Source organism: Rhinopithecus roxellana, chromosome 18 (assembly GCF_007565055.1).
Source record: "Rhinopithecus roxellana isolate Shanxi Qingling chromosome 18, ASM756505v1, whole genome shotgun sequence".
Taxonomy (NCBI): Eukaryota; Metazoa; Chordata; class Mammalia; order Primates; family Cercopithecidae; genus Rhinopithecus; species Rhinopithecus roxellana.
The window spans coordinates 94,045,362-94,060,936 of NC_044566.1; the positions used below are offsets into that span (position 1 = coordinate 94,045,362).

The 15,575-nt window shown below is 40.3% G+C and overlaps 1 protein-coding gene and 1 non-coding gene across 12 annotated transcripts in view; one reads left to right on the forward strand and one right to left on the reverse strand.

Annotated features, from left to right (window-relative positions):
- Positions 1-15,575, forward strand: part of DOCK9 (dedicator of cytokinesis 9) — a 306,369-nt gene that overhangs the window by 51,269 nt on the left and 239,525 nt on the right. The window lies entirely within an intron of this gene.
- LOC115894692 lies at positions 12,499-12,605 on the reverse strand. Its single transcript, XR_004054823.1, has one exon. It is a non-coding gene; the product is annotated as a U6 spliceosomal RNA (small nuclear RNA).

Consider the following 15,575-nt stretch of genomic DNA (forward strand, 5'->3'; position numbering starts at 1 on the left):
ATCCCTTGAATCTGGGAGGCAGAGGTTGCAGTGAGCCGAGGTCATGCCATTGCACTCCAGCCTGGGCAACAGGAGTGAGACTCTTATCTAAAGAAAAAAATAAATAAATAAATAAATAAATAAAATAAAATAACGGGTGGCATAAAGCCAGTTTTTCAGCTTAATAGTTATTTCCAGTTAATTATAAAGACTAGGATATTTTGAGAACTTTAGAGTCTGAATAGATTCAAGCTAAAACAAGTAAGCGTAAATCTGAGAAGCTGTTGTGTGAAAATATTATCTTAAAGACAGTTTTCCCCTCAAATCACTTTATTGATGATAATTGATGTACATTAAAGTGCACATATTTACAATATACAGTTTGATAAGTTTTAACTATATACACATCTGTAAAACCATTACCACATTCAGGATGATGTACATATTCATCACCCCCAAAAGTCTCCTTGTGCCTTTTATGATTCGTCCTTCCTGTTCTTTCCTCATCCTTAGGTAATCTAACACAGATCTGCTTTCTGTTCTCTGAATTAGTTTTTATAAAAATGGAATCAGAGTATGAACTCTACTTTTTTGTCTTCTTCACATAATTTGAGATGCATCCATGTTGTTGTATGTATCAGTAGTTCATTTCTTTATATTGATGAATTCATTTGATTATGTGGCTATATACCATAATTTATCAGTCAGTTTGTTGATAGAAATTTGGGTTTATTCCAGGTTTTGATTATTACCAATAAACTTGCCATGAATATTTGTGTACAAATTTTTGTATGGATATGTGCTTTAATTTCTCTTGGGTAAATATAATAGCAGTGGAATATTTGGGTTGTATGGCTGGTAAATGTATTCTTTTTACAAAACTGCAAGATTGTTTTCCAAGGTAGTTATACCATTTTATATTTCCACCAGCAGAGAATGAGAGTTCATTTGCTCCACATCCTTGCCAACACTTTGTATGGCCAGTCTTTAATTGTAGTCATTTAGTAAGTAGGTAGGAGTATCTCATTCAGTTTTAAATTTAATATCCCTGATTAGTAATAATTTTGAGTATCTTTTATGTATTGCTTTCTGTGTATTTTTGGCGAAGTGTTCCAATCTTTTTTGTATTTTTTATTGGTTTTCTTATTGAGATTTGAAAGTTCTTTATATACCTGGATACAAATCTTTAATCAGGTATGTGATTTGAAAACCTTAAATCACTGAATTAAATTTTGTTTCTTTTGAATAATTTTCTTCTGTTTTTGCAATTTTTTATTGTAATGAAATATCCATAATAAAATTTACTATTTTAACCACTTTTTTTTTTTTTTTTTTTGAGATGGAGTCTCGCTCTGTCACCCGGGCTGGAGTGCAGTGGCCGGTTCTCAGCTCACTGCAAGCTCCGCCTCCTGGGTTTACGCCATTCTCCTGCCTCAGCCTCCTGAGTAGCTGGGACTACAGGCGCCCGCCACCTCGCCTGGCTAGTTTTTGGTATTTTTTAGTAGAGACGGGGTTTCACCATGTTAGCCAGGATGGTCTCAATCTCCTGACCTCGTGATCCGCCTGTCTCGGCCTCCCAAAGTGCTGGGATTACAGGCTTGAGCCACCACGCCCGGCCTATGTTAACCACTTTTAAGTGTAGAAATCAATGGCATTAAGTACATTCATGTTGTTGTCTTTTAAAAAAATACTGTAGTCTAAAATCATAAAAAGTCCATCAGAGTCTGAGCTCTATAAGGGCAGAAACTGTATCTTATTCTCAATTATATTTGCAGAGCCTATACTATGCTTGGCACATATTAGGTCCAAATATTTGTTGAATAGACAAAATGTTTGTTTTCAGATTTCTTAGTTGTTTCAGTGTTAGTGTCTTAGCTCCAGCTGCTATAAAAAAGTACCATTGGCCGGGTGCAGTGGCTCACGCCTGTAATCCCAGAACTTTGGGAGGCTGAGGTGGGCAGATCACCAGGTCAGGAGATCAAGACTATCCTGGCCAACATGATGAAATCCCATCTCTACTAAAAATACAAAAAGTAGCTGGCTGTGGTGGCAGGCACCTGTAATCCCAGTTACTCAGGAGGCTGAGGCAGGAGAATCACTTGAATCAGGGAGTTGGAGGTTGTAGTGAGCCGAGATCGCGCCACTGCACTCCCGCCTGGTGATGGAGCAAGACTCTGTCTCAAAAACGAAACAAAACAAAAAACCGTCAACCAGGTGGCTTACTAACTACAATGATTTATTTCTCACAGTTCTGGAGGCTGGAAGTTCGAGATCATGGTGCCAGTATGGTTGGGTTCTGATGAGGACCTTCTTCCACGTTGCAGATGGATGACTTCTATTGTATTCTCACATAGCAGAAAGAGAACTAGCAAGCTCTCAGGCCTTTTCTTTATAAGGGCACTAAACCTACCCATTCATGAGGGCTTCCCCTTCATGACGTAATTACCTCCCAAAGTTCCCACCTTCAAATACCATCACGTTGGGATTAGCGTTTCAACATAAGAATTTGGTGGGGTAGGGAGCACAAATATTTAGTTTGTAAACGTGTAATAGGGTTCTCTAGTGAAACAGAATCAGTAAGATGTGTATGTGTGTATATATTATATAGCCATGTCTCCATATGTTTCTTTCTGTCTTTCTATTTTAAGGAATTGGCTTAAACAATCATAGAGGCTTAAAAGTCCAAAATTGCTAGGCTAGGCTAGGCAGGCAGGCAGGCTGAAAGGCTGACAGGCTGGAGACCCAGAGAAGAGCTGGTGTTGCAACTGGAGTTCAAAGTGACTCTGTTGTCTGAATTTCTTCCTCCACAGGAGAGGTCAGTCCTTTTCTTAAGGTCTTTGACTGCTTGGATGAGGCCCTCCCAGATTGTGGAGGGCAATCTCTTTTACTCAGTCTCTTGATTTAATGTTAATCTCATCTAAAAATTACCTTCACAGAAGTATCCACACATGTTTGACCAAATATCTGGGTACTGTGGCCTAGCCAAGTTGACACATAAAAGAAACCATCACAGTTAGGATATACTTTAACAAAGATCAAAAAACAATGCCTGATAAAGGCTGGAAGTTAGGTCTCCTCTTAGTCCAAGTGTAAACAGTTCAGGGTTGATTGATGACTCTACTATTTTGGGGCTCCATGCTCCTTCTATCTTGTTGCCCTGCCCTTTTCCACATAGTACTTCCTTGTAGCAGAAAAGGGAGATGGTAAGGGAATGGTGTACTTCCCATTTAAGTGCATGACTTTAAAATTGCACACATCACTTAATGAGTATATCCCATTAGCTGGAACCCAGTCCGGTAGACACACTTTAGTGCAAGAGAGGCTGAGAAATGTAGTCTTTGGCTGGGTAGCCAGAAGCCCACCAACACTGCTATTACTATATCAAAAGGGAAGGATAGATGTTGGGGTGAGGGAGGTATTCATCAGTCTCTGATAATGTTCATGTTTTGTGTTGCATTACGTTTGATTGGAGTTCAGGATGTTTGCTAATATTAAATCTGCTCATTCAAATTTGAGAGATTGAGAGTTATGACACAACTTGAGTTTCATAATTGATGTTATTGAATTTGACCTTTCTTCTGCACTTAAAGCATGTGTCTTGAGCAAACCTGCACATGAAAGTTCACATACCAAATGGGAAGCTGAGGCAGAAGACAGGAACACAGATTCAGAAACCCACCTCGTTAAGACTGTTCCACTTCATTCTTGAGGAAGTAGGTGACAGTGAAAGTTTTGGAGCAGTGTTAGAATATGACAGATTGGGGTAATGGGAGGATAATCCGGTGGTTCCACATTGGTTGCTGGATGACATCCAAATGCATCCATATGGCTTACAAGGAACTGCCTGTCTGCTTCACCTCAACTCCTGGCATCCACCTTTACTGCCTGTGTTCTGGCCACACCGATAACAGTTCCTTCACTGTTCCTTATTATTACGCATCTCTATGTCTTCTAGCAACCCTGCTCACCATTTTTGTTACCTTTTTATTTTTTATTTTTATTTTTTTGAGACGGAGTCTCGCTGTGTCGCCCAGGCTGGAGTGCAGTGGCCGGATCTCAGCTCACTGCAAGCTCCGCCACCCGGGTTTACGCCATTCTCCTGCCTCAGCCTCCTGAGTAGCTGGGACTACAGGCGCCCACCACCTCGCCCGGCTAGTTTTTTGTATTTTTTAGTAGAGACGGGGTTTCACCGTATTAGCCAGGATGGTCTCGATCTCCTGACCTCGTGATCCGCCCGTCTCGGCCTCCCAAAGTGCTGGGATTACAGGCTTGAGCCACCGCGCCTGGCCTTGTTACCTTTTTAAAGTAGAAATTTGAAGATTAAGGAAAGGAGATAAAGGGCCCTTAAATTGGAGCCTACTCAGGTCCACCTATCTGTCTCTGCTGTTCTTTGAGTGCTGCGGTGTTTCAGGAAGGGTGCTAGGTGTGTTCTTTTTGTCACCTCTCCATCCTCATGGCACCCCTGAGGGATATGCCATTATCCATGTTTTGCAGATGAGGAGCTGAGGCAGAAGTTTAATGACTGACTCAAGGTTACAACAGTCAGAAACTGACAGAACCAGGAATTTTGACTGAATTCTGAGCCTGGATTTTTCCCACCACATATTGTTCTCTTTGGAAAGAAGGTCTTAGGCTTAAGATGATTAGTAACCACAGTATATCAAGTGGTTGTGGAATCTCTGGGAGCTTCAGCGTCAGGTTGGAGTTACACCTCCTGGGTGTGCTACTGGAGAGCTTTTACCTCAATTACTTGTGATGTGACCTGCCTTGCTGACTCTGTACTTACTGGGGGAAACTGGGGAAATGAGGGAGGAAGCAAATTTGGAATATAGTTTTAACCAGTTGGAATGAATTCATCCTTGACTCCTGAAAGCTTGTAATCTTCATAATCTCATAATAGTGTTGCTATTTTGGATATGAGTATGGGATAGCATATGAATGCTTTAGGGTTGTGTGAGCTGAACAGTGTTAAAAATGTGCTTTTCTCTCATCCTGAGGATCTTCCATTAATCCACTAGATGGAGCAGCTGGTTTGAATATATTTCATGATTAGAAGTTGGAAGAAAAGACATGGTCTTCATATCAGAGCCATGTCACAGACCCCCTGAAGTTGGCCAAGGCGTTTTGATCTCTATTTTTTCCTCTCTAAATATAAAACTTTTATTTACTCAGCACATTTATGTGTAGGGAGCATTTGAGGTTCTTCTGGGACCTGACAGAAAACCGTCGTGGTAGAGTGGAAATAATTGGAATCTGAAGTCTGGGGATGTGAGAGTAGAAGTCCTAGTTCAGACACTCAGTTCTCTGTGACTTTGGTCTTTAACCATCTTGTATCACTGTTGCAATAGGTGAGATGTGAGATGTACCCTCTACAGGTTAGGTATATTGGGCCTCTGTGCCGTCCCTTCAGACCACCTGCACAGAGATGCGCGAGCTTCCATTTTGCCTGGCTGAAACTGCACTCACTGCCAGTATCTACGATGTGGAAAATCCATCCCACTGAAGACTGGAGGGATTGTTGATGGCATTAGTTCCTTTGCCTTGTGATACTTCCGTCACCCACGGGCGTTCCCGCTCATGTGTGAACGCCTCCTTGGGGCAGTACTTTCATTCCCTCACAAATGGTTTATCCTATTTTAGGGCAACACTGCTTATTAGAGTTTTTACTTATTGGTCCTGGTTGATCCTTCCAGAGCAGTCTGTATCTTGTAATCTTATCCGTCTTTCATATTCAGATGTTCTGTTTTAGAACTAAGGTGGAATATTTGTTTTTTTTTGCCTTCTGTACTACTGGTTCTGGCCGAATGAAATGATATATAAGAAATTAAACCTGTTATCAAAATGCTTTTTAGTTTTTAGTTCTCACCTGATGGATAGCAAGGTGGCTATGTATATTTAAATCTGTTACCTGTATTCAGATGTCTTAAAACATCATATGTCCTAGAATTTTAAGGTTTCATAACAAGGAACTATTCTTTAACAGTTGTTGACACATTTGTTCCTACAAGCCAGTGGTGTCTTACTTAGACTACTGAATCTGCTCTTAAGTGTTTAATGAAGTGAAATAAAAACTTTCATTTTTAGGTAGCTTTGAACTATGGCAATGTGTAACCTCACTACTCCTGATTTCTGTTAATTTTTAATTAAATAAACATCTGCTAAATTAAAGACTTTCACATAGGTTGACATTCTTGCTGTTTGCCAAATACAAGAGTTTGTGATATTTGGAAACAGACTCTTCAAGAATTACTTTTAAACTGTACAGATTTGGTATTTCCAGTGGAAATCTACAAAACACTAACTCTGTTTTAATTTATGTCATATAAATGAATAAATTTATAGTACTTTCCCTTTCAGTTGAGGAAAAGGACCTAGCCTCAGCCTTATCTTTCCCAAAGAGGGGTTTTAGGGGTGCGTATATTTGAATTTTGGAATCTTTTTTTTTTTGTTTTGAGATGGAGTCTCACTCTGTTGCCCCGGCTGGAGTGTAGAGTGCAGTGGCACAATCTCGACTCACTGCAACCTCTGCCTCCTGGGTTCAAGCAGTTCTCCTCCCTCACCCTCCCAAGTTGCTGGGACTACAGGCGCACACTGCCATTTCCGGCTAACTTTTTTTGTATTTTTAGTAGAGTTGGGGTTTCACCATGTTGCCCAGGCTGTTTTCGAACTCCTGAGCTCAGACAATCGGCGCCTCGGCCTCCCAAAGTGCTAGGATTACAGGCGTGAGCCACCGCACCCAGCTTGGAATCAGTTTTAACAGTGTATAATCTCATTGGCACTCCTTGGACTGAAGCCAATTAGCATTAGCATGAAATAAGATACTTATTATAAAGGCTATGTTGTTAATTTTTTTTGAGGTAATTTACATGGGTGTTTGGAGAAAAATCTTCTTAAAATATGGATGCATTGAACTTTGGGCTAAAGATTAGTTCTTTTCCTGTTGAACTCTGTAGCAAGCATGAACGTTTATCATCATCCAGCAATCAACAAATGAATTCAAAATTGGAGTCAGTCATTTAAAAAAAGAATTTGCATGTTTTTGAATGGTAAAGTAAGTGTGGGGAGTGGCTCCGTCTTCAGAGTTCCCTTACTTGTACATTGTGATGATACCTGAGTTTAAAGTCACATTCGTTTTCAAAGTCAAGCACAATTTCAGTGATGTACATGATGTATTTGGTTGTATTTGTTGCCAATGGTCAGTTAGGCTTTGTGGTTTTATAATGAGGCATCATTAGTCTGTCTTCCTTGGCAATGTCACTGTTAAGAGGCATTCCTAAAGAAAAAAACGAAAAGCCTGTTTCTTCGCAAGAGAGAATTTTCTCAACTTAAAAATGTTATCTTTATCTTTAATGATGTTAGCTAGATCTGAATGCTGGTACTATCCCATCTGTTCTGTTTTGAAGCAGTGAAACCATCTTTCCCTTAAGCTGGACATTTCTTTAATGTCGCTTACCAAATCTATCCTTAAGCATTTGAAACCTGTTCTTTCATCACTTGCTAACATGGTTTGGCTCTTAGGCTTGCTCTATTTATTACATGCAATTATATATATGTACAGACACAAATGTTCCATTTTTGCATGTCAGTGCATTGTGGTTTCTTATGATTTATTTCATATGCCTATGACATTAGATTTTCTTGAAATATTTTTCCTAGTCTTTTATTTTACAGTACTCTGAATTTTAAATGTAAAATTCAATGAGTTTTAGTAAATTTGCACGTTTTTGCAATCATCACCATGATCTAGTTTCAGAATATTTCAATTACTCTTGAAAGAAGTCTCATGCCCATTAGCAGTTTCTCTGTACCCCCAAATCCAGGCAACCACTCATCTGTCTCTATAGATTTGCCTTTTCCGAACATTTTATATAAATGGAATCACTCAATATGTAGCTTTTGCATCTGGTCCCTTTTGAGATTTATCTGTGCTTGCAGCATGTGTCAGTACTTCATTCCTGTTTATTGCCAAATAATGTATTCCATCCTGTTGTCCGGATAAACCACATTTTGTTTATCCATTTACCAGTTGATAGACATTTGGTTTGTTTTCAGTTTTTGGCTGTCACGAATAATGCTGCTGTGAACATTTGTATACAAGTCTTTGTGTGGACATGTGTTTTCATTTTTCTTGGGTGGATACCTAGGAGTGGAATTGCTAGGTCAGGTGGTAGCTGTTTCCCAAAGTGGCTTTGTCAGCAATGTATGAGGGTTTCACCTACTCTGCATCCTTGCCAATACTCACTATGTCAGTCTTTTTAAATTTTAGCCATCCTAATAGATATGTAGTCGGATGTCATTGTAGTTGTAATTCGCATTTTCCTAAAGATTAATGATGTTGAACATCTTTTTATGTGCTCATGGCCATTTTCATATATTCTTTGATGATCCTAGTTTTTAAAAATTGTTTATAACCTAATGTAATACAAAGTCAGGGTCCAGCATGGAAACAAAAGTTATTCCACTTATTTTAACAGAGATAATTAAACATAAAGAATTGTTATTAGGTATAAAGTTGTTAATAAGTAGGTAACTGAAAAGATAAAAAGCAAATGCTATGATATCATAGAGGTAGTGGCTGTAGGAAGCAGCCATCAACTGTAGAGCTGGGGGCAAATAGGGTGCAATCTTTATTAAATCTTTAGAAGCTTAGAGGAGAGGCCCCACAGAGCTGAAACCCAGACCTCTGAGGTGTGGGTGATGGTGCACCTGTTTCTGAGGGGAGTGTAACAAGGCTGGTTCTGTAAGTGCTGAAAAACTGCAGGCCAGATTCAGCTGCTGCACTAGGAGGAACTGCTGCTGCACTAGGAGGAACTGCTGCTGCCCTGGTGAAGAAGTGTTGCCGGGGTGACACTGGGAGCTAAAGCCAGCGGGAAGCAGAGGGGAAGGAGCTAGTCTCCCTCTAGTGTCCGCTGGTGGCAGAGCCTAACAGGGAGCCAACTGGTAAAACAGAAATGGTTTCAGAGTTACAAAGCTGAGTTTGGAAGGGTATGGTTGGAGCTGGGAGAGAATACCTGTATAATTGGCCAGCCTACCCCTTTGAATATTCAGTATCTAGACCTATCCTCCTAAACATATTTTAACTTCCACACAACAAAAACTACTTTCTTTTTGTCTAACAGAATATAAACATTCTCACACAAATGAAGATGTTCTCACCAGCTCCCTAAAATGCGGTGTCACAAAGTCTCATTAGTGTATCCATCTCTGGGAGGTAGTCACATTACCTATTGCTGGGCTTTGTTAATTCCTCCTTAAATTTAGTTAAAGTTCTGCTTGAATGTTGTGTTATCCAGAGTTAAATTGTAGAGGTAAGTTTCAACAATGTTTATATAAAATAATGCAAGAAGAAGGAGAAGAAATTGGTTCTAGTTCACTCTCTCTCTCTCCTCTCTCTCTGTCTCTCTGTGTCTCTCTGTCTCTCTCCAAAAGCAAGAAGGAAATATGCTTATCTGCCACTTGGCAGTAGTTGAGATTTGTATCTTTCTTCTCCTGTTACCTGTTCCGTGTTTCCTTTGCACTCAGCCAGGACTTCAACTGATTGGGTTTCTGTACCTGAAGGTCTAAATTCTCAGTGGTCCTGCCTTTTTTTGGATTGCTGTGGTTTTCCATTAACTTTTACTGTTGGAGATAGAAGTACTAAGAGCTGCCCTGATTAAGGAAGCCATGATCCTTCCTGACTCTTTGGGAGGCAGCAACCCAGGGTCCTCTCACCCCCACTGGCTAGTATATTCTCCTCATTGGCCTCTTGGCTCAGTGGCTTGAGGAGCCCAGAATGACTCAGTGGCAGTCTCTCCTTCCAGTTCACTGGAAACATTGCTGCCTCCCTTTAATAGCTCCCTTAAAATCAAGACCTCTGTATTAGCAGGGATGAAAACCAAAAATTTTTAGAGTGGGGTATTAGGGTAATGGTGAGAGGGGCCACTCCTACTTCTTCTATTGATTCCTGGACCAATGTCTTCTTACTTTGGGGAGACAGGTGAGTCAAAGCATGTACTGTGTTGCGTGAGACAGAACTCCATCTTTCAGAATGTTGCCTTACAACCGTTGTCTTCAGTAGGCTGTGCCATTCTTCCGCTGGGTCACCTGCTTATAGATGATGGGATATGTAGTGAGACTGGTGAATTACAAGTGCTGAGAGATGTTCAGAACTGGCACATTCAGTGGTTTTTCACATTGCAGGCCATGAGCCACGAGTGGTCCTGAAGACAGTTCCGTGAGCTATACCGCTTTCCTCCCTCCCTGTCTTCAGAGAGGCTGGAATAGCAAATAATATTGTATGACACAGGTTGTAATTGCAATTGTATTTTTGGAAATATTTTTTACACACAGTTACTGTATCATGACTTACAATGAATTTCTCAATATGATTCATGGTGACAGTACTTTGAAAGCTAGAAGTCTAAAGAGACATTTAACCTTGTGGTTCCCTTATCCCCAGCCTCTGGTGGTTTAATGCGTTGGTTTCTTAATAGCACTCCAGGTGGTGTTCACATTGGATGCAGCCCTTCAGTGGGCCTGAGCATGAGGATGGGCTTCTGTTGAAATCTTGTTTCCTTGAAACAAAGTCCAAAGATGGACATTATGAGTGCGATCACATGTGAAAACTCAACTTTTAGGTTGTTTAAAAGATTAAATGAGGCTGGGTGTGGTGGCTCACGCCTGTAATCCCAACACTTTAGGAGGCCAAGGTGGGTGGATCATGAAGTTAGGAGTTCAATACCAGCCTGGACAATATGGTGAAATCCTGTCTCTACTAAAAAATACAAAAATTACCTGGACATGGTGGCAGGCACCTGTGGTCCTAGCTACTCGGGAGGCTGAGGCAGGAGAATCACTTGAACCTGGGAGGCAGAGCTTGCGGTGAGCCGAGATTGCGCCACTGCACTCCAGCCTTGGCGACAGAGTGAGACTCCATCTCGACAATGACAACAACAACAACAGCAACAACAATAAGATTAAATGAGACCATGTGACTCGGTTCTGTGCTTAGTATTTGGAATATAGCAGGGATTCATTCCTGTGTAACACACTGTTAAACCAAGAGGTACTCTGTACCGTGCTCTTTATGTAATGTTTATCTAGGTTTTACATTTAAAATTTAAATCTCCTATATTGTTGAGATGACTAGACTGGCCTAAACAGAGCCGATTTTTAAATATGAATAAAATTTCATATCCCTGTTAACCTTTTTCCATCCCTCCTCTGATTTTTTTCTCCAATTGGTATTTTTTTCTTGGATCTTGAGACCTTTGTGGTTAAAGCAGAGATGAAAATTTTATGGGAAAACATCTGCAAAATAAATTTCTTTGAATGAATTGGGATAGATGGCTTGGCCCTTGGATCCAGATCTTGCCTAACATAATGAATGAACCAAAGTTACTGACCAGACAAAAGGTTTCCCTTAAGTACTCTTTAATTTTAAAGCAGAATCGCTTTAACTGGCCCTTGATGAAGAAATCATCTTACCATTCTTAGCTGTCCTCTCTTGTGCATATGCAGTGCTGGGAGTGCTTTTGGGCATTTGCTATGTTAGGGGTAGTGATATGTTTTGGAAAGATAACTGTATTGAAATTAGGGTACTTTCAAGAGAAATTCAACTTTGGATTGATGTACCTTCTGATATGTGCTGTCTTGTTTTTAAAGACGCACCTTTATCAGGATATGATTCATACATCATATGATTCATCCATTTAAAATGTTCAGTGGTGTTCAGTATATTCAGAGTTGTGCATCCATCACCATAGTCGATTTTAGAACATCTTTATTATTTCCCCAAAGAACACTGGATCCCTTAGCCATCACCCCGGAACTCTGCCCCATCCAACCCCCTAGCCCTAGGGAACTGTTAGTCTGCTTTCTGTCTCTAGAGATTTGCCTTTTCTGAACATTTCACAGCAGTGGATTCATGCTCTATGTGATCCTCATGCCTGGCTTCTTTCACTTAGCATGTTTTTAAGAGTCACTCATGCTGTGGCATGGATTGTACTTCATTTTTTAAAAATTGATGTGTAGTAGTTCTTTGTATTCTACAGTTGTTTATCCATTTATCAGTTGATGGACATTTGTATTGTTTCCAATTTTTGTTTATTATGAACAGTGCTGCTAAGAGCATTCATGTATAAGTTTTTGTGGGAACATATATTTTCAACCTTGGGCATCTAGGAGTGGAAATGCTGGATCATACGGTAACCTGGGTTTAACCATTTGAGGAAGAGCCAGACTGTTTTCCATAGCAGCTGCCCTGTTTTGCATTCCCACCAGCAGTGTGCGAGGGTTCTAGTTTCAACACGTCCTCACCAATACCTGTTAATTTGATTAGCAAAACCAGTCGAATTGGTATACCAATCCAATTGCTACACCAATACTTGTCTTTCTGATTTTAGCCGTCTAGTGAGTGTGAAGTGAAAGCTCATTGTAGTTTTGATTTGCATTTCCCCAATGATTCTTCACTTGCTTCTTGGCCATCTTTTTTTTTTTTTTGTCCTATCTGTTTTGTTTTGTTTTTGTTTTTGCTTTCTTTTTAATATGGAATGCTTCATGAATTTGTGTGTCATCCTTGTGCAGGGACCATGCCAGTCTTCTCTGTAACATTCCAGTTTTATAATAGTATATGTGGTGCCGAAGCAAGCACCTATTTGTTTTTAATTGACAAGGAGGGATAGAGATAACTGTAATCTGTCCAGTTCTTACGTGGGGGATAGTTTCTCCTAAATTTCCCCACTTCTTTGACCTAAATTTACATAAAGATCAGGGAATGTTGGATTGAAGTAACACTCTTTTAAAACATAGTTAAAGTTAAGTCATAACCCAGCTGGCTGTATATAAAAGAGAGTCTTGAGAAGGTTCAGAATTTTGTGTCTTTGTGAAAAGAAATTAAAACCTTGCAAGGAGTCAGCTAAAGAATGTAAAGTTTTATGAGCTTCTATAAACAGGGAAATATGGAATGTCTAGTTCCATTTAACCTGACTATAAGCCAGGTTAAATGGAACTTTTTTATTTTATTTTGTGTCTTTTTATACTGCTTTAAAAAAAAAAATAGGACTATTTTGAAAAATTGCACTTTCCCTCCTATATTTTAGAGGTAACCCCATTAGTATCATTATTACTTTTGATTAATTGAAAATCTCACCAAATTGCAATAGTTTTTAAAAAGTCAAATTCAAATCTTATGTATGTTTTATGTTTTCCTCTTTGCCCTCAAGGAATATTTCTTCATGTTGAGACAGCATTTCTATACTGCCACAATGACAGAAAAGACTTAAAACAGTCGGCTGCTAAAATGTAAGATACAAGTGATTGGTGTATGCAGAATCTGAATTTTAGTCTCTTCACGTGTGGGAACAACTTTTCAACAGCTGTAACTCCATACATGAAGAGCATGAACAGTTTCAAGGGTGCATTTGTATGCAAGTTATACTTTATATCTCTTTTATTGTTTAAAGTTAGTATACCCTGCCATTAAGTGATCTTTTCAGGTGTCTGCCTAAAATAGAATTTCCTTGGGAATGGCTGGTGAAGGCCAAGAAGAGGTCCCCGAGTTCTGACTTCATTATGCCATTGAGTTTGTCCTGCTTCCTTGTTCTTCATCCAGTGTCTAATTTACAGTGGGGCCAGGAGTGCTTCCTGTGCTCATATGATCCTTGGTGCCGTCAGCCCTTGCAGATACTCAACGGCTTTACCAATAGGCGTGCTCTTTGGCAGCTTCTTATATTTGATATAGCATCAGCATTTATGGATTTATTGGTTTTTCTTTAAAGAACTGAGCTCCCTCAGAAACCATGGTTTTGCTCCATGACCTCCTGTAACAGTAATTTAAGTTGCCACTTCTGGCAGTCTCCTGAGCTGAGGGGTCAGTTGGACCTGTGTACATTGTATTTGTTCATTCATTTCATGGCTCTCAGTGAAAGTAGTGGAAGTTGTCTATGAATCAGAAATTTAAATCTCAGCCATCTTTTTTTCTATGATGCTCTACAGTTGGAAGGGTTTTTCTGGGAAGTGCAATGCAGTCATTCATTGCTTAACAACAGGGATAGGTCCTGTAGCTTATCTTCCCTTCGTGAGTGGCTGGCAGGCCCAGGGAGAGAGACGGAGAAAAGACCAGTCACCCTCCTCGTTTTTCTGGTCTTACACCTCACCTGTTTCTAGAAGTGATAGGAAAACAATGCCCAGCAAGTTGGTTTTCTATTTTTAAAAAGTATGGTAAGGGCCGGGCGTGGTGGCTCAAGCCTGTAATCCCAGCACTTTGGGAGGCCGAGACGGGCGGATCACAAGGTCAGGAGATCGAGACCATCCTGGCTAATACGGTGAAACCCCGTCTCTACTAAAGAATACAAAAAACTAGCCGGGTGACGAGGCGGGCGCCTGTAGTCCCAGCTACTTGGGAGGCGGAGGCAGGAGAATGGCGTGAACCTGGGAGGCGGAGCTTGCAGTGAGCTGAGATCCGGCCACTGCACTCCAGCCTGGGCGACCGAGCCAGACTCCGTCTCGAAAAAAAAAAAAAAAAAAAAAAAAAAAAAAAAGTATGGTAAGATATCTGTAACATAAAATGTATCATCTTAACTATTTTTAAGTGTACACATCAGTGATACTTGGTACATTCACATTGCTGTGCAGCCATCATCACCATTCATCTTCAGAACTTTTTCATCTTCCCAAACTGTAACTCTGACTCCATTAAACACTAACCCCTCATTTCCCTTCTCCCAGCCCCTGGCGCCTACCACGCTACTTTCTATTTCTATGAGTTTGTCTATTCTAAATACCTCAAGTGGAATTGTGCAATATTTGTCCTTTTGTATAGAGTCCACAGGTTTCATCCATGTTGTATGTATAATTTCTTGCATTTTAAGGCTGAATAATATTCCATTGTGTGTGTAGAAACCACATTTTGCTTATCTGTTCATCCACTGATGGACGCTTCAGTTGCTTTCGCCCCTTGGCTGTTGTGGATAATGCTGCTCTGAACGTGGGTGTGCACGGCTTTCTTCAAGTCTTGCTTTCATTTCTTTTGTGTCTATTCCCAAAGGTGAAATTGTTGGATGATATGGTAACTATGTTTTATTTTTTGAGGAATTGCCATACTGCTTTCCATAACAGCTGCACTATTTTACATTCCTACCAGCAAATAAGCTGTTTTTCTTAAACGTTTCTTCCTTTTGAAGACCTGATTGATGGATTGATTTTTAGATACAGGGTCTCTCTCTGTCTCTCAGGCTGGAGTGCAGTGCCACAGTCATAGCTCAATGCGGTCTTCAATTCCTGGGCTCAAGTGACTTTTCTCGCCTCAACCTCCTAAGTAGCCAGGCCTATAGGCTTGTGACATCACATCCAGCTAATTTTTTAATTTTTTTGTATAGACTGGGGGTCTTGCTATGTTGTTCAGGCTGGTCGTGAACTCCTGGGCTCAAGCGATCCTCCTGCCTCAGACTCCAAAAGTGCTAGAATTATAGGTGCCAGCATTTCTGGCTGACCTGTGTGATTTTAAAAGCTATTTAACTTGGTCTCCTACCAGAAAAAGGAAGATTCTCTCATTTCTTTTGAGTGACTGTGGTCTCTGAAAGACCCCCCTGGTCACCTCCCGGACCCTTGCTCCCTGG